We start from the raw sequence: 20,470 nt of genomic DNA, 5'->3' as shown, positions 1-20,470 counted from the left end.
TGTGCCAAAAGAAGATTTTTATTTGGTTTGTGGTTTGTAGTTTTCTTTCAGCTAAACTATGGAATTATTAAGCTATAAATATCTGTTTTTCAAGGTCAGTCTGACATGCTCTGGAATATTATTTAATTACAGCAATAAATGTTGAATGTGGACAACCAAATGCATGTACCCCAAAGTAATGACTGAAGCATATTTTTGTTGAACTTGGACCTCTTTTTTCATCTATTCAATAATTAAATTGTTAATTTTTCTCCTTACTTCCACACAATCAATTCTTTGAAAATATAAGACATTCTTTAAAGACATACGACTTTAAAGGCAACCCTATGATGGTTGAGAAAGGGCAAGAGATAAGGAGAACATGTTATTTTCTGCCAATTTGTCCGTAGTTCATGAAATAATCTAAGCTATTTATGTAATTCTTTAGAGATCCTTAACTGCTATGCATTATACAAAAGCAAACAAAAAGGTAGTTCTCCCAAGACCACTTTTAATCTACTTTTAAGATGAAAAAGTACTACATGAATAATAAATCAATCAGCAGTTTAATTCAACATAGTTACTACAGCAATCATTTATCTGTGGCCATAAAAAATATTTTTTTCATTCTTAAGTGTTTTAACAGCGTCAATAAACAGTCATATTTTTAACCAGGAAAGAACTTGTATATGGAAAATTTAACAACTGATGTAAGCATCACTCCACCCAAAAGTCTCACCAGAAATAGTTTTTTTTTAAAGTTGACAACTTTAGATTACTTTCCCCAGAGTTCTGAGTCATTGCATAAGGGTTTCATTAACAGAGGACGTCCAAAGGTACATGCAACAATCTTCTTTGGGGAGCACTACACAGTCTGCAACTGTTCCCTGCCTTGCAAGACAAGGACTGCATTAATACCAGACGCACCATTCAATTCTGATCTTCAGGTGCACCCACATCCCTTAAAATGTGGTCCTTGGTCTGCTAGGGTTGGCACAGTGCAGGCCTGTAGAAATAGTGGTGATTCAAATGATAAATTTACTAGATTTTCCGACTTTCTCCTTTCAAAGCTAATTAAAGGTAATCTTTTTACATAACACACATTAACATAGAAATACAGTATACTCCTTACAAAATTTAAATTATTCTTCTGTGGCTGTTTAAGATAACATTATATGTAGCTATATGTCTCAATCTTGCAACATCTTGAATTTAAAGACCTAAGACCAGAATTTTGGAGTAAAGTATGGTAAAAGTATTTTACTGTATCAGAAAGTCTAGTTAGATTTTGACTTTCTTTCCTCTCTCTTGCTTTTCCTCTGTATGATGTTCCACTGTGTATAGCCTGTAACAATATATATACACAAACATTTTTCATCTTGAATCACAAATTAAATGAAATTATATTGGGCCTAATAAACGTTGTCATCTAAATAGCAGCTTCATTAGAGTTCATTATAAACATTAGTTTTATTATTTAGAATGTACACTAATGCTGACTACTGTTTATTTAATTCCAGTAAAAAATTTCCACACATTATTATGTGCAGGCTGAACGTTACAATTGTATTACATCAAGATCTGAATATGCAAAGCTAAGATTTGTAAGCTGTTTTGCACTTCCTAAGGGGTAGCCACAGCACAGAAGTAAAATCACCAAAACGAGCACATGCAAAATCCTTATAAGTGAAAAGGAAATGAACTGTAAATACAGTGACAAATAAGATAACCAGGGATTAATAAAACATATCCCCAACATCCTCCAATAATCAGAGATGCATTTCATAAATACTACTAATAAAATTTATTAACAAACATTAGAATATGGTCTAAGTTCCAGTCCAGGACTAGTACCTGCTGAAGTGGACATAATGCAAATGGAGGTATAAGATGGGTGTTACAATCTATCTCACCCAAGACATAGCATTAAATACTAAAAGTCTGCACAGCAGCTGAATGCATCAGAAAAGTATTTTCAGAGGCTTGGGAACTATTAATGCCACTGTACAAGGTAGGTAAGCATTGGGCTTCATCCATAATATGCAATGAAGTTCTAGCTGTCCTCTCTCAAGAAGAAGAGTTCAATTGCAAAAGAAGATAAAGTTTCTTAGCATGAACATGAAAATGAGAAAGGTTGCCTTTATGGACTGTACTGAAAAAGCATGACTTGTTTATTTGGCCAAAATGAATGCTGGGATGCAAAGAGGAATATGATTGATTTTTTTACATAATAAAGGAATGGTGTAGGAAGATGAGGTAGGATGGTGTCAGAATGGAAGAGAATCAGCGGGGAGGCAGAAGAACTACATAAACTGAAGGACATACTGAAACAAGAAAAAAAATGGATATAAATTGAACAGAAATAAATTCAGGTTTAAAATTAGAAGGAGGACTGACAGAGTGATGGAGACAGAGGGACCACATCTAATTTTCAGACAGCCTTAATCAGGATGGCTCCATGATAGCAGAGAGCACAAGTCAAAGCCCGAAGCTTTACCACAGCTGTCCCACACTTCACATTGGTTCAGAGTGTACTTTGAGTTTCAGAGCAATGAGATCTGATGAAAGAACAGATCAGACCTGGGAAAATGTCACCTTCAATCCCCAGCATGACACTATAGAACTTTCAGAAATTAACATAGTCTTGTTGGAGGCTCTGTTCAGTTCTCAATCTCTACATTCAAATTCCAATGGTATTCAAAACAGTTGACATCAGAGAATGATTTCTGGCTCAGAAAGCAAGTCACAGAACCCATGTGTCTGTTTTTTTCTGTTAACTGATCCTCATAAAATACATTGCAGTGTGGTTGCTCCTAAACCTTCAAATTTGGCAGGAAATAGATTTTTTATAGAGACAATCACCATGGTATCTCAGCTCTTTCTATACTGGGAAATTTCAACACTTGGCTTGATTAGAACCAGACTTATAACGGATTTCCAGAACAGCATCTATATCTTACCATAATGATTTTTACTGTGTAAAAATGGGTACACAAATTAACAGAAAGAAAAAAAATCGTATTACAATAGTATAGTTTGTAACATTTCAGTGACACTTTCTCTGTTGCTGGAATTAAAATAAATGACCCAAAAAAGACCCTCAAATGTATATTCCAGAACATTAATCATAATGTTAAATACAAACTCAGAAGAAAATGTAGTCAGAGATTTCCATTTGCTTTTTTTTTTCTTTTTCTTTTTTTCTTGTTAAGGTTGAATGAAAATAGTCTATGGCCCAAACTTGTTCCCAGTACAAAGCAAAATCCACTGAAGATAAATCTGAACTGAAGAAAATAATCTCAGCGACTACGCTAAATATGTTAGTTGTGCTCCTTAATCTTGAAGAAAAGGTCATCAGCTAAATTTTGTTCTGTTCATAGAATAGCTGCAGGATGACTAAGAATAAACTGGAAAAAGCTAAAGCAGCACGTGTAGTAGATCAGAGTACTATGTGTACAGAACTGCATATAGAGGTATATTTGCACTATGCAACACAAATATGTATGGTGCAACCTCTTCTTGAAAGCTACAGCATCAAATGGCCCTGAAGGCACAGACAAACATCAGGTAACAATGGAGCAACAGGGCTGATGTAAGAGCAGGGAACAGTACTCATCTGTGTGTGCACCCATTCTGTGCTGAGAGAATTGGTTGAATCTTGTGAAATGATTTATTTCCTTCCTCTGGTGGTCTTGATGATGCCAGGCTTTATAGACAGTGATATAAAAATAATTCAAAATGCATACCATAGCCCCTCAAAAGCCCATATCATATTATTCATATGTATAGACTTTCCTAATAAAACAGTCTTTCTTTAAAAGACGTAGACCAGGTGTTGATTTCTTGGAAGTTTTGTGGAGTCCCCATAAGTTTAGATCAGGGAAAAAAAAATCAGAATGAAATCCAGCCAATCTCTTAATTATTTTTGCACATTTCCCCAGGAAAGGGATTAATTAGCATCTTCACAGCAAATAGAGCTATTCATGCAAGTCTTTGTCTCAGTAAACATCTGGCCTAATTTGAAAAATATTTTACTGAAAGGTCAGCTACAGGAGCATTATGTAAACTTCTGTTTCACACAATATGATGCTTCTACAGAAAAGTAGGCCATATTCTTAAACAATTTTCTTTCATCATTGTTACAGCAGAGTAGTACTTTACTGCATAAATAGCCTGTGTCTGCATGCCATTTGTGTTCTCTTTTTTTCTTTTTCTTACTTTTGTGAAAGCAAACTATGTTTTGTCTCCAAGTCATACTTTTTTATTGAACAGCTTTCCAGAGACTGCGGTATGGTTTGCATAGGATTTGAGAATTCTGCCCTGCTGTGATGGTAAAAACTGGAAAAATTATTACCTGCTTTGCTCATGCATTAAGTTTCCTTCTTCCACTTCCAAAGCCACTGCGAATCATTACTACAGAAGCTGAATAAGTTCTTGATATTATGTAAAGGCATAATCAAAACATTGTGAAGAAGATGACTGCTGCACTGCTGGAGGACTAAAAGTTATACAATTTAAAGAGAATAAAATGGTTACAAAAGGAAATATAGGAATTGAAAAAATAATCTGTAATTGTTATGAGAAAAGAAAAATCTGTTAAAAACTTCTGCTTTGCTGACATGTGCAATAAATATCTTTAGAGAAAAGAAAATAACACAACTGGTTATTTAAAGTTAAATCAAAACTTTCAGAGATGCAGTTTATGATGTAATGTTGTAATTCATCACAAAATAAATCTCAGCAGTGTTACAGAATGTTAGTGAAAGATAAAAACAGGAGATAAAATTAAGGGCAGGGTATGAAAAGCCCTCCCACCCCAACACAACATTGCATTTCTCTTTATCTTTTTATAAAGCTTTTCAGTATGCAAAGATGAGTGCAGTCTCATCAAGCAGTATGCCAGTTACAGAACTGCTACAAGCAAAATGAAGTGTGGGCACTCTGCTGATTTGATGGAAAGATATTCTTCACCAAGTATTCAAAAAACAAAACAAGCAGAAAACAAAATGCATTGTGAGTCAATTCTGTAGTCAACATACTAAATATATACGAAAGTGGATGAAGCATCTCTGTAACCTCATACACAAAGCCCTGATAAATAAATGGCAGGAGAACATCTTTCCAGCTAGGAAGACCAAATACGATCAGGGATCTCTCTCTCTCATCTTGAAAGCAACGTATTCCAAGAGACGTAAAATTAATCCTATCCTTTTCCCCCTCAAAGAACAAGTTTTCTATTCAACTACTTGTACTGATTTTGCACTCAACAAATGTAAAAAATTGTCTTTAAAAAAATGGAGGGTCACCTTAATTATATGCTATAAATATCATTTGTTTCTGACTCACTCAGAGACAGAGAGTCCTTCATGAAGGGTTCTGATTTTTTTAATTCAATAATACTTCCTTACAAAACTTCCTCTTTTCTAAATTTCTTAGGAGTATCTTCTTGCCAGTAAGTTATTGGGCAAAAGAGAAAATACCTTCCTTCTACCTAATGCACCTATTATTCAGAAAACATGCCTATTATATTATGAAAAATTCCATCTGATCTGTTTTTTATTGTTTTGATTTTTTTTTATAATTCCAAAATTAGGTTTTTTTTCTTGTTGGACAAGCTGAAAATGTCAACAGTTTATAACCTTTTGCTATAGACCCATTTCTTCAAACTGAAAAGCTCATTCAGTTGTACCTGATCCTGAAAGTTTAAAATGGCCAGAAAAATTAAATGGAAACAGCTTTCAGTAGAGAAGGTAATTCTATCAAGGTTAATCCTTTGTGAAAACATTTTACAGAGTTTTTGATTGTTTGGTTCTTTTTGGAGAGGTTAGAAATGAATGGAAGAAAATCTGACAGAGCAAGAGCATGAATTAAACCTTCTCCTTCATTCCCTCCTCTCTGTTTCAGTCAGTTAATCTTTCTGTATACAAATGTAGTGGTCAAATTCAAATATAAGCCCTTTTTCCTGCTATTTAAAGCAAATAATCACACATTGTAATTGTTCCTTTTAGCACTGAGAAGTCCCATAGATTTGCACAAATGGACAAGATTACATGGGATTTAAAGATCTGTGAAAACAGATGTGAAAAAGCTCATATTTTCTTCTTTTCCAAGTTACTCTCTCTTTTCCAGGCCAGAGTTGTAGATGTATATGGATATTTTTGCACCGCTGTGGATTTAGCATGAAAGTGTTACAGAAAAGTACGAATCGTTTGAAAAGTTATACTATGTTAGTTATTTTTCTCCAGCTACAAGAAGTAGTTTTCGCTGTTATCTTCTCATTGACTGAATCTGGTGATCGAGTAATAAAATGGTAGTGGAAATGCAATAGAAAAGTGAGAAGTAGTACACAGAGGAAAAATAGAATTACTGATCAATGCTGAAGACTCCAAGTTAGCTATTATCACCATGAAAAACTCAGAGAACTACTGAGAACTCTCTCAAAATGTCAGGAATATATTCACGCAGCTCTGCTAGTAGCTGGATTTGGGGGTCTTTCCCAAGATAACTGAGGACAATCTGCAAGAAATAACTATGTCAGCATTTAAACTCACAGGTTTCCATATTGGAATATCTCAATCTCATAAGATTTACATCAAATCATTGCAACTAAAAAAAAAAAAAGGTATACCAGAAGAACAATACAATACAAACATAGAGATTTTATGCATAACAGAAAAATAAATCAACATCATCTGGGAAACAGAATAAGATATTTTTACAGGCAAATATGTAAAATTACTATCAACACAGAAAGGAAAGATTATTTCTAGTATTTTGTAACAGAATAATGAGGGAACACACTAAGAAAATGTGAGGAAGTATATGAACATGAAATGAAAATGAAATGAAATGCAACTATAGAATTAATGACTGCAAGATGTCATGAATATTTAAAATACAGGAAAGGTTGCAGGTAAATGAGATATATTTGTGAGACGTATTTCTGCCTGTAGGTACTACATGTGGTTGGCTATCAATGTCAGTCGGAGAACTTACGTTATGCAAACAATATTCAGTAGTTCTTCCAACTATCATGCATTTTAGCAGCATGAACCACATTGTCTTCAAATTCTAAGCTTCCATCTCAGCCAAGATAACTGTGAGAGCAATTGCTACCCACCAGTAAATAAGGCTAGCCACATATGATTGATTTGAATTTGGTGGATGTTGTCTATCTTGACTTCAGAAATACCTTTAAAACTGTCTCACAGAGACACTGATGAGCTGGATGAAGATTGAGGTGGACTGAAAACTAGTTGGATGACTGGGTCCAACAGGTGAAGCTCAGTGGCACAAAGACCAGTTGGAGCCCAGTAATTAGTGATGTTCCCTGGGGTGCTGGAAAGGAATAATTCCAGGAAGCAGGATATGCTGGGAGTCATCCATCTAAAAAGCAGCTTTGTGAATAGAGATGTGAGGGTACTGTGGATGAGAAGTTGACTTGAGCCATCCATGTGCCATTGGAGCAAAGAGGGCCAACAAAGAGGTTAATTTCAAATGTGCTTCTACACTTGCAATTCCCTGGACATGCAGGCAAAGCATTCAGATGTAGTTATGATCTTCCAGTCCAGCAGAATTACTTAGTCTTCCTGGTAGTGTTCTTCAAGACATTTAGAGTCTTTTACTGCAGTGCTCTTTCTGTGCTTTTCCAAACATATCAGAAACAAACCCGTATGATTAGCCTATAGAATATGTCATTTTTAAGTCAAAATATGTGCAAATAGGTAATTATACATATGAACATAACTTGACACAAACAAGTCATTTTTTTGCTTCTGCTGGAAGCTGTGTAACTGTGCATGAAAAAAAAGTCTTGTTCCAATGTGTGATTATCCTCTCTTCTCTAAAGGAACATAATGGGAATGGGGAGCAGGATGGAAGTGAAGAACAAGCAAACAACAGTGTTTTTTTTGTTTGTTTGTTTGTTTTTCCCCAAACAAATCAGTGGCATGATTCCATCTTCCAGATGATTATTTTTATTGTCATGTAAAGAATAACTCAACAGGATCCTCGTCTTTCACTTATTAAAAATAATCAATTATTCATACAAAGGAGTGCTGCCATGAGGAGACATCAGTATCCAGAGCATCCTATGTTGTGAAAAACACAGAAATAAATCCCATCAGCTTCCAGAGGGGAATTCTGCTCATCTGTGTAGGAAGAGGTAGAGTTTTGTCATCATCACCACAGGATTTAAACATCTCCACCATTGCACTCCTTTCTGCCAAGATGTAATTATTCTGTGAGTTCACTAATGCTTCTGAAGCTTCGTGTCCTCTTCTACACTCCCAAATCTCTCCCTCTGTGATTTAGCAACATGACTACTACAGATTACGAGGTGTCCATTAAGCAGAGGTTGACAACTACAAATGCCTGGCTAGCGAGACATTTTCTGTGCTATTTTAAGCAATAGGATTTGAAAACATACAAAATCCATGTGCTTGTGGAGAACTTTATGCAGGAAGCTCTCCAGACAAATTTTCAAAATAATGCACAGTGAGAACTTCTTGGCTGCTTGTCATAAGTCACACGTTGCTAATGCTGACCTCAAAGGGCTCAGGCAATAGCAGTGTCTATTTAAAGCTGGCAGACTGGAGCTACATCTTCCCAGTCATCAGAAAGGTCGACATAAGTCTTTATATACAGAAACAGATATGCTCCAGAAGCGAAGATTTGGTGGGACTCTGGTAACAGCACACATGTGAGGAGGCCACACCTCAAATATCGTGTCTAGTTTTGGGCCCCTCACTACAAGAAAGACATTGAAGCACTGGAATGTGTCCAGAGAAAGGCAACAAAGCTGGTGAGGGGTCTGGAGCACAAGTCTTATGGTGAGAGGCCGGGGTTGTTCAGTCTGGAGAAAAGAAGGCTCAAGGGAGATCTTATCACTCTCTGTAATGACTTGAATGGAGGTTGTGGCGAGGTGGACATCGGCCTCTTCTCCCAGGTAAAAACAATAGGATGAGAGGTAATAGCCTTAAGTTGAGCCAGGGGAGGTTAAGGTTGAATATTAGAAGCAATTTCTTCTCAGAAAGAGTGGTGAGGCAGTGGCACAGCTGCCCAGGGAGACAGTGCAGTCACTGTCCCTGGAGGTGTGCAAGATGTGTGTAGACATGGGTTAAGGTACTAAGGTTAGTGGGCATGGTGGGGATGGGTTGATGGTTGGAATAGATGATCTAGTGGTCTTTTCCAACCTTAATAATTCTATGATTCTAGGTAGTTAATAGGACAGTGTGAAGGGAGCTTGTTGTGGTTTGGTCACTGCCAGCACCCACAGGTGATGTCACTGTCCCAGTGGCAGGCAAGCAGGACTGGGAGGTGACAACTTATAGCCAAAGTCCATTCAGGAAACTCAATGAATAACCAGGAACAGGACTAGGGGCCAGTACCCCAATACTCCAGTGCTCAGGCAGGCACCAGAAGCTTGGGACTGGGCAAATGAAGCCCTCAGTCAAAGAGTGTAGGGACATCCAAGGGCCCTGCAGGACTTTTATTGTCCTTGGGCCCCTACGCCTGTAAGCAAGGTGAACACTTATGCACCTACACAGTCATGTACAAAATATTTGTCATTCAAATCCAATTGAGAGCCTCAGGAACTGAAAATGGAAAGTACTGGCCTGTAAAAATAATAGCATGCTGCCCTTTGCAAGCTTAACTCACTGTAACAAGTGTTGTTTTTCACACTTTCCAATGAAACTATATGACATAACCAAATTGATTTACAAAAGCTTTTAAAACTGTGATTTGTTGGAATCAAAAAACTGTTCATTTTGTAGTACTCTTGCAAAGCAGAGGTTGTGTGCAACCTTATTAGGACAACAAGCAATTGATCAAAACAGTGGTACTTTTATAATGTGAACTGTTGGCAGCAGCATCACAAAGCACTGAGCAGGTTCAGGTGCCTAAACCTTAAGGAAAATTCAACAGTAATGCTTCTGTTCTGTTTTGCATTCATGGAATATATGAAATTACCACACTAACTAGCTGCAGTGTTAGCACGGTTGAGATAGTGATACCGTCTCCAGTTTATAACTCTCACCTACCTAGTCTGTCCTAGGAACCTGTGTCAATATCCACCTCCTTTCCCATTTCTCTCACAGCTTTTGTCTGTTTCCAGTACCAGTTATTTCATTTTCCCACAGCAGTGTTCAGTAGTTTTCCTAAAAGGACTAAGATGTCCTGACATTTTACTGGCATCCGGAGGTGTCACAACTGTGTGACATTAAATAGTGCTGTGGAGGGTGTGTTCACAACCCAGCTCTAGAAGACTGACACTTGCCACCAAGTCCTGCCAGGGTTATTTACATCTTATTGTGCCTAGTGCTCATTGTTTTGCTTGTGAATCAGGACACATACAAAAACACATAATGGAAAACTTTGCATCATTTCTAGTCAGTGCAAAGTATTCTCTTTCAATCTAAGTGATGAGGATAATCTTACCTAAGTCAATTTTGGTCTCTTAAAATAATCAAAACCTCTTTAAAAAACAATAAGCTTGCTTGAAATTAAAAAATCTCTTTAAAAAACAATAAGCTTGCTTGAAATTACAGAATCAGAATCACCGAATCACAGAATCACCGAATCACAGAATCACCGAGGTTGGAAAAGACCTACAAGATCATCCATTTATCTGTTTGCTAATAGAATTTGCTGATAGTGACTGCCTGTTCATAGATTCTATTATTTTCTTCCTATAATGTCTAATAAAATTTACATCTGTAATGTATCAGTAGGTACAAGATAAAGTTTCTTTAGAAAAAGAATATGTACCAGAACAAAAAATCAGTATGCTAACTTTGCAACCTAACAGCTAAGTTAGAGCAGCATTTTACCTTAATTTCATACAGTTGCTCCATTTGCACACAAGCAAATAAAACTTCTCAGGTGTGAAGGCAACAATAACAATGCAGAAAAGCTTATTTAACCAAAAGATATGGGTTTAAAAGAAAAAATAAAATCTATTTAAGTTTAATTTATAACCAGAGTTATTCTTCATCATCTTCTTTCTACTGTTTCTTTCTAAGTCTTGTCACATACAAATAAAAAAGCAGACAACATAATTTTTAGGCCTAAAGATAGACTAACAAATGGGAAATACTAAAGTTTTTAAGAACCATTCAGTAAGCAGTTTCCAGTACCACTCCAGAAACTAGACTTTTTTTTCTTTAAATGTCAATTTCCATTAATTTTGCACATCTCAATTCCTTGTTTTCCAAACAATATCCTGTAGTATTCTTCTAAGCTAACAAAAGAACATGTTTTAATGATGAAGAAAAACCCTGACCTATAAATTTTCTGAAATTATAGCAACAGTACTAACTGTCATTGGTGCATTCACAACCCTGTGACTTTAAAACTATTCAAGCAAGTAGATCAGTTTGCTGTTGTACTAGAAGATCCAGTAACACAGTGGAAAAAAAAAAAAATCACTGAAAAAGGCATGCTAGACCACATGATACATTCATATCAGTTTGGGACCCAAGTTCTAGCTGCCTTCTGCTCCAATTTTGATGCTGTTGTGTTATCAATAGTAGCACTATTTCAGAAAAACAGTACCATCCACATTAAATCTACCACACACAACAAGCCTACATTTACAAATTATTGTAATCTATATATATTTTCCTGGGAATATATACATGTAGATCAGAAATTAGAATGTCAAATTTTGCATATGGATCTCCTCTGGATGGCACCTCTTAGTCTATATGTCTAACAAGCTCATAGCAACTTCAGTAAGATGTTTATAAGTAAGACAGACATTTATAGCAAAAACATCTCATATTGCCTCTGGATATTTCCCATGGCAGTACAAGAAAAAAAAAGAAAAAAAAGAGACATAATTTTTCCAAATATATCTGTCCTTTAAAAAATCGATTTGCTTTTTGAGGATTTCCCCTACTGTTAAAGAATCTGAACATTGAAGTTTCTGAAAAACTGACAACAAATGTTCCGTGAGGAATTTATTTTCATTTTCAAACTCATTAATTTCTTGAAAACAACAGCTTTTATGCTCCCGGTTCAAGTAAGACAGGAAACTACTGGAGAAAGTCCAGTAAAGAGCCTAAAAGAGGATGAAGGGTCAGGAGCATCTCCCTTATGAGAAAGGCTGAGACCTGGGGCTGTTCAATCTGGAAAAGAGGAGATTGAGGGGGATGTTATCAAGGCATATATATAACTAAAGGATGGTTTTCAAGTGGTTGGGGCCAGGCTCTTTTCAGTGGTGACCAAAGACAGAACAAGGGGCAATGGGCACAAACTGGAACATAGGAAATTAAACATGAACATCAGAAAAAAACTTTTTTACTGTGAGGGTGACAGAGCCCTGGAACAGCTGCCCAGAAAGGTTATGGACTGTCCTTCTCTGGAGATATTCAAAACCACCTGAATGCTTTCCTGTGCAACCTACTGTAATCAGGCTGAAATTGCTACAAATGTAAATTATGACTCCAAACAGAGAGAATAGCCCAGACCACAGGGCAGAGATGAAAGGCATTTCTGGACTCCATGAAACGAGGCCTTTAAATAATATATAATGAATACAAATGTACTTTCCTGTTAAAGCCTAGTTCTACAGCTTTTCTCACAAAGTATAAACTATGAACCACTTGATGAATGTGTGTAAATGTTCACTGATACTTAAAGGTCAAACTCTGTAATATCAGTCAGTCAGTCAATCAATCATCTGTTTCCACTGATTTTCACAGATTGCTCTTTGGACACACAGATGAGGTATTCAAATTATTTGCTAAGTTCTGGTTCGTCAAACTGGATGATCTTGCAGATCTTTTCTAACCTTGGTGATTCTATGATTCCACAGTTCTATGAAATGGTCTTTCCCCATACTTTAGCTTTGTATTTCACATGTGATCTTAGTATCTCATTCTGGGAACTCTGGGAATCATGCTTGATTATATTGACTAGTTCCAGAGATGCTAGGATTTTTTTAAAATACAGAATGAATATTTTTGTCGTATCAAGATATGTATTTGGGACAGGTGTTTTGTTTTAAGGTATATTTAGGATTGTGTGATGTAAACTGGTCCTATATTTTAGAACATAATACACTAACAGCCAAACTTTTCAAGTTTACATGTTATCAGTTGTTTCTTAAAATCCTATTAACACTCGTAGGTGACTTTGACGTGCTGACACTTTGAGATTCATCTTGTGTCAAGAAGGAAATCTTAAAGCAATTGCAGTAAGTACTGACCATTTCAAAAACATTCAAGCATGTCTGAGTCTATCCCAGCTATCAATGTTTTCACAATTACCTGTCACCTTTCTCAGCCAGCTCTTGCTTCCTATTTGTCTGGATTTTGTTTCCTATTATCAACTTTTTCTGTGGACCATCCAAAGCAGAAAGATTTGCTTCCTTTATCTGTATTGCACCTGAAGGAATCTCAGATCTCTTTAATGTTACTAACAAAAGTAACCACAAATAGCTTGGAATTCAGACCATGGACTCTCCACAAAATTTCCCTCTACTTCTGCCTGAGGAAATAGGACTAAACTCTCAGGAAACTTTTTAATTTTTTACTAAGTAGTTCAACCAACTCCACTGCAGTTTAACAGCAAACAAACTGAAAACTGTTTAAGAGACAAAAACTACCATCAGGATTAGCAGGGGTGTTGGACTAGGCGGTCATCAGAGGTTCATTCTAATCCCTGCAATTCTGTGTTTCTGTAATTAAAACCACTACCTCACAGTGGTTGAAGAGACAATATGGATAAAATAAAAAACTGCGGAAAAAAAGGAGTAAAATAATGCATTGGTTTTTCGGCTAACACAAATTTACTCAACATACATTATCTAGTACTGTATTCCTGTTTTAAGCTTGTTTTAAGGCATGTTTGTTCCATTAGGTAAAGATTCCTAGCTCTGAATTCCAGTGTCAGTAATCACATCTTCATCTAGTGCCAATGGCAGGCTTTGAATCAAAGATCCCAAATACTTCAGTAAAGCTAAATGCGCCCACTTTTTCCCTAATATTTCGTAAATTGTAAGTGCTTTTCATAGTGTTCTGTATGAAAATAATTCTGTTTATGGCTGAAATGTTGTTAGTATTTTTATTTTTATCAAGAAAAATAGCTAGCTGTTACACATTTTTATTTTACATAAATTCGTGAGTCATCATTCATAAATGTTCTGCCTATTCCTTGCTCTGATCTATTGACTATTCCCTTCACACTTTTCATTCATTTTTTCATTCAGTGAGTGCCACTGTTTCCTTAGTCAGAGTTCATCTTGAAAAATCTTACTCTTTAAATTAGCCTGGACTTGCCCTGCCCTTTAAAAACAGTGTTTCCTAGCCTCCATACGTGCTCTTGTTTAGCACAGTAAATTTCACCTTCAATAAAAGCTTCCAGTTATTTTTGTTCAAAAACATATTAGCAAGTGTGCTCTTACTAGATACTGGCACATTTCAAGCAACTTTCTTCAATAACACACTTGCTCATGCTGATAAAAGAAGCAAAAATTGCTTATATGTCATTACTCTTTCTTAAAGATAAAGAAAACTATTATTTCATTTCAGAAGTTTCCTGGCTCCTTCTGAGCTTAAGAAATGTTTTGTTCTTTTTTATTTATTTATGAGTTTTTTATGCAAACTTTAATCAAGCTGCAGATTTTGTATAACAGTAGAAGATCCATATTTCCATCTAGGTGGATACAAATGTATTCAAAAAAAACTGATCATTACGAAGAAAATACAGAGCAAGTACAATTTCTAATAAAAATTTTGACGCAAAAATATGATCACTAGTTACCTTACTGGAGGAGCTTTCCTTTTTTCTAAGCTACATAAGAACAGAAGCTCTACGCTGTATGCTGTTAACTTTATAAAATCAAGCACTTGCAAGTGTGAAAATCATGGAATATGAGTTACATTTACAAGTTGAAATTTGTTCCTTTTTACACATGTATTATTTATCATAAACTGTCATTACACTATTACTTGGAGTATTTTCTACAGCTCCTCACAGGGAGCGGAGGGCAGCACTGAGCTCTGCTCTGTGTGACAGCGACAGGGCCCGAGGGAACGGCATGGAGCTGCGTCAGGGGAGGGGCAGCTGGGGGTGAGGGAAGGGTCTGCACCACAGGGCAGTGGGCATGGAACAGCCTGCCCAGGCTGTGGGCACAGCCCCAGTGCCGGAGCTCAGGGAGTGTTTGGAAAGCGCTCTCAGATATTGGGTTTGAATTTTGTTTGGGTGGTCCTGTGTGGAGCTGGGGATTGGAATCGATGATCCTTATGGGTCCCTTCCAACTCGGGATATTCTACCGTTCTGATTCTGACTCAGTGTGTAGTCATTACACATGAGAGTAAATATTCAGTGGCAAATTTCAACCAGTCCTCACCTACACAAATTTTAATGGAACTAGATAAATGTGACGAATACATTGCAAATATGTATTTGCTAATCACATTAAGGGCTCTTAAATATATGCAAAATTTATTCATATGACCGATAAAGTATCCTCTCCCTAAGCTTGCTGTGTCTCTGACTGTAACCATATTATATTGTTAATTCCAAAAATGTTTGAAAATGTTGAACTTTGAAACTCACATTACTTGGTGCATTCTGTAGCCCTCAGTACTGAGATGTAATCAATGAAAATGAAGGAAGGATTTCATTTTGTGCATATATGCCATATTAAAGATAATTAATAATTAGAATTTGGGAAAATGAACCCCCATACATTCCATCATGTGAAATATCTGGGGGTGGGAGTGATGACCTTAGTTAGATTCTGTGTCATGCTCACTTCAGTGTACAGATTTGGTGATGTTCAATATATGGACTACCACAATTACACATTCACAAACAGTGCAGTGGCCAGTTCTTCTAGTGGTGATCAAATGGGCTCCCACAACTACTCTGAAGGAGTTTTGGCCATGTCCAATGAGAACTTACATGGCTAGGTTAGTGAATAGTGCAGTTTATTAAAGCAACAGATTATATATTCTTTTGGATTGCCAGTAATAAATACGTGGTCTGTAAATAAAGCGAGGTTAAACAAGAAAGTAAATAATATGGTCAGGTACTATTGCTTTAAATCGTGAAAAACGCTATAGAGATTTCTAAATTTGCTTGGAAAGCCCTTGGTACAACCATGTGTGTGAATCCTACCCAAGAGACATCTGTATGGGAAGGGAAATGAGGCTCACCCCAATGACGGTTCCAGAACCCAGCAGTGTCCTCTCCAGTTTGTCTGCAATGGCACCTTCCCTGACATCCGCCCACCTCTTCATCCATTTTATACTATTTCTTTATTTTTCAGGTGGCGCTTGAGTGACTCCAGTAATACATACCTTTGTTATGATTGGTATAAACTTCTCTTATTTCACTTTTAAAGGGATAGTTAAAAAATTCAGAGTGCATGCTTAGTGAAGAGTGTTCACGCCTTGGAGGATGGCTGCTTTTGGGATGGAGGTGTGTTTGTGTATTATATTGAGTAAAATTCAACTGAAGGATGGTATCATGTTAAAAAATGGCAGACTGTTGGCTCAAGGTAGCAAATATGCGGCTTATTGATTCTATAATACCATCATGTTCCCATTTCAGTGGTGGTACCAGAGAACCTGGCTGTGATGTCTTCATTCCACCTTCCATGCATTTCTCTTAGAATCAGCACATCAAAGTTCTCTGATGCTGCCAATAACTGGAGTTGCCTACGGAACTTCTGTGGAATGGATTCCTTGCACACCAGCCTCTGTCCTCTTTTGTATCCCTCCCCACTGTGTGAACAATCATGTAATAACTTTAATATAAGTTCAATTTCCAAGTTACCCCTAGCAATTATTCTTCAACGTGGAATAGCAGTAACCTTTCATAATAAATGCAAAGACATTTTTCTTTAGGATCAGTTTCCTCTGAAAACAATTTGTTCTGTATAGAATCATAGAATCTTAGAATTCTTAGAGTTGGAAGAAACCTTTAAATGTCATCTAGTTTAACTCTCCTGCAGTGAACAGGGACATGCACAGCCAGATCAAGTACTCAGAGCCTGGTCTAGTATGGCCGTGAAAGTCTCCAGGAATGGGGCACCTGCCACATCTCTGGGCAACCTGTGCCAGTGCCTCACCACCCTCACTGTAAAATACTAAAATACTTTTTCTCCTCCCCATGCTTCATGCCCCTACAGGATTCCTGCTACTTGCACTTCACATGGGTATTTTAAAACTAACTCAGCACCTCCAACCTACACAGAAAGAACTGCCACCAAGGCTGACTCAAAGGCAATTGTATTGCATATGACATGACAGCTGCTGTTGATTCTACCTCAATATCATTAACCTATGAAAAATACATTCAACATAACCATAGCCTGCCACGCTGTTGAACTTCACAAAGTAGTTCAAATCATTGTTTGCTGCAGGTCATTAAGAAACTAGTAAACAGACTATTTAACAGTGCTGCTAATGTAAATTTTCCATGACAGCAGTCACTGGTATCCTGCTGACAAATGATAATGTCATTGTAACGTGTCCTTAGAGCTCGATAATTATTTCTATATTCATGAGTTTATATGGGTGAAAGTTTTCCTGTTCTGAATGTAAAAATTCTCAGCAAAGTTCACACACGCTTGTGCATCAGGTGCTCGTATGACATGAAATGTTTAAAATACTTATGAAGAAATACTCCGTTCACCTTGGGCATCACACTGCGTTCCTCCCACCACACAAGCCTCCTCTTGAAATACTGCTTTAATGAACTCTTTACCTTAGCATTAGCTCTTTACCTTACAAGACTTCTTGTCGGTGTTCAAGAGGTTTGGATAATGCCCTTACTAATGACATGCTTTCACTTTGGGTTAGCCCTGCAGCGGCCAGGCAGCAGGGACACGATGATCTTTGTGGGTTCCTTCCAACTGTACTGTTCCAAGGTAATTCTGAAAAAAATGTTTCAGAGAACAAAATGTAAAATACTTCCAAACAGCTGCAGTGAACTAGTTTTGAATGTGTCCTGTGTGAAAGTGGATTTTGTTATTTCAAACACCACTACAAATGAGTATTTTGGATGTTGTGGGGAATGTTACTGGGAGCTAAAGCGTAGTTTTATGATGGTGATTCTTTCAAGGTACTTTTAAGCCTTCTGAAGTATAAGGAAGGACAACATCTGAATTTCAGTAGTTAAGACATAGTATCTAATATTCCTAAATGAGATTTATATATTAAAATGCCCAGGACATGATTAAATTTATCTTCAGTTACATAAATAAATAAATAACATTACTTTAAGCATCAGTAGTTACACGTGAGGAGTCATATTAAATAGAGATGGTCTCAGAAAACAAGAAATCGGGCATCTTATAGAGAGGGATAATAGAGGATTCAAAGAAAACAGATTTTTTCACCTAACTACAGGACTAGGAAAAAAATGAATAAACATGCAAATGGTGAACTTACCTGCAGAATAATAAAAATAGCCAAAATGTACTTTTCAAGAACAAATTATGTCAAACCAAGTTAATTTCCTTCTTGGACAGGGTAACTGGAATACTGAATAAAGAAAAACAAAATTTACCCTGTCTTGAGTTTGAGGACGCTTTTATATTTTCCATATTCAATTATCAGAGGAAAATAAGGGAAATGTCGTCTGGATGAAAAAATCATAAAACACAGTGTGGCTTGCAAAGCTCTTCTGTAAGAATAGCTGTCAGTACCAAACAGAGATTTCCTTTCAAGTTGGCTCCCTCTGAGATTTCAGGCCCAACTGTCCTCAACATTTCATTAAACATATGCACTTCAAAGTTAATGTATATAATCTGTAGGTGTGTTAGGGTTACTGAAAGGTTATAGAAGTCTAGTGAACAACTCCAGAATTCAAAACTGTCTTAATAAACACATAATCTGGAAGTAAGGAAGTAAGGGAGGGAGGAAGAGAGGGAAGGAGGAAGGGAAGGAGAGAGGGAGGAAGGAAATTCAGGCACAATAACTAGTAAGGAGAAATTAAAACTCAAAATGACAAATAAGGAAGAAGAACATCCATTCTGTAACATATTAGGAACGAGCTGTGAGTCAACATGGAGCATCACTGGAAAGTAAGGAAAGAAACACCTCCTGGAGTCAGGAATTTTGCAGGCAAGATCTGGGTGGGGATTGCCTCCTTGCTCCCCAGAAAAGTGCAGCTTAAGCAGTACTCAGCACCATCCTCCAAAACACCAGTAGTCACTGTGGAAAGCCCACAGCACAAACAGCAAGATGGAGAAGAGGACTCAGAATGCTTTATCCACAAAAGAAGACTGCAGAAATGGGGTTCCTTTAGTCTAGGCAGGTAAGGAGTTGATAAATCTTCCAGGGTACAGAAAGCTGTCAATAAGAAAGACAGTGATAGATTGGTACCCACTGTTCACCAGAAAGAATGACAAAAGGAACCCAGTGTAACTTTCAGTAAAGGCTATATAGGCCAAATACTGAGGTAAAATTGAGAGGAAAAATCTCGAACAGGACACCCTCAAATGTCTTTTGGCAGAAATTCTAAAAAAATATGTTCCAGAAAAATTCTCTGTGGGAAACTCCATTGTATTTGATTCTTCCCCAGCGCCAGGGGACTGAACGATGTAACCTTTGGAAATCTATTCCATCCCTGCATTTCTAATTCAGTGGCCACATGATGTGCTTTAGCAAGGACCATTTATGGATTTTTTATGAGTGCTCTAAGTGACATAAGGTTAGATAATTCCGCCCTTTCACAGGGCACATTTTCTTCCCCAAAAGGCACCCTACTTCTGTTACAGTGCTAGTTAGCACAGCTAAAGACAGAGGAAGTTGTTCTAAATTGTATTTGGGATTATTTTAAAAAATGTGACTGTAAACAAAATCTGACCTGACTCACAGAGTATGAATCACTGTTTATTAAGTAATAAATAAATCGACAGCTTCAAAATTAATTGTTTTTAAGGCATTTTAGTGCCAGATGAGATCATTCTAGCCCTGATTTGCTTCATGTAACTTCACCTTATTATGCAATGGACATACCCACTTTGATTATAGTTAGAAGAACCCCATTATATATACATATTTAAAGAGTTAACTGGTTGAAAACAGATGTGTATTGATCATCAGAATGCTCCTAAGAACACACACCTCAGAACAAATACCAGGTAGGCTTGTAGTACTTAAGACATCAAAGAGTGTTCTGATTTTCTAGGAAAACAGATCCTAGTTGTACAAACAGAGAGCACGTGGCTACAGCTGAATGGCAGCAATTACCTAATCTGCAGCTTTCACTGTGGGCTGTAGGGACAAGTGCTGGAAGACGGCTACAGCTAAGACAGACAAACAGATTTATTTGAGATAAACCTCAACTCTTCCTCTGAATAAAGGAAGTAAGAATATCCAAACTGTGGGCTGAAAATGCATCCCCTAATACATGCTAATGTATGCCCTATGTATGAGCTCTATTGCATGAGCTCTAGTTAATATGAAAATTAAGTAAAAAGTAGAATCTGTGTGTGTTAAGAAAAGCATTAAATTTCTTGGTCTTT

General features: G+C 36.9%; 1 long non-coding RNA gene across 2 annotated transcripts; it reads right to left on the bottom strand.

Annotated features, from left to right (window-relative positions):
• On the bottom strand, nucleotides 1–20,445 carry LOC109365463. Of its 2 annotated transcripts, none has more exons than XR_004158650.1 (2): nucleotides 17,723–20,412; nucleotides 1–985 (listed from the first exon to the last, which is right to left on the bottom strand). It is a non-coding gene; the product is annotated as an uncharacterized LOC109365463 (long non-coding RNA). The 2 variants fall into 2 exon arrangements; XR_004158649.1 differs by having other exon boundaries at nucleotides 527–8,129; nucleotides 17,723–20,445.
• Nucleotides 20,446–20,470: the final 25 nt, after the last annotated feature.

Source organism: Meleagris gallopavo, chromosome 1, assembly GCF_000146605.3.
Source record: "Meleagris gallopavo isolate NT-WF06-2002-E0010 breed Aviagen turkey brand Nicholas breeding stock chromosome 1, Turkey_5.1, whole genome shotgun sequence".
In the NCBI taxonomy this organism is placed as follows: Eukaryota; Metazoa; Chordata; class Aves; order Galliformes; family Phasianidae; genus Meleagris; species Meleagris gallopavo.
This window is presented reverse-complemented; position numbering and strand designations above follow the sequence as displayed.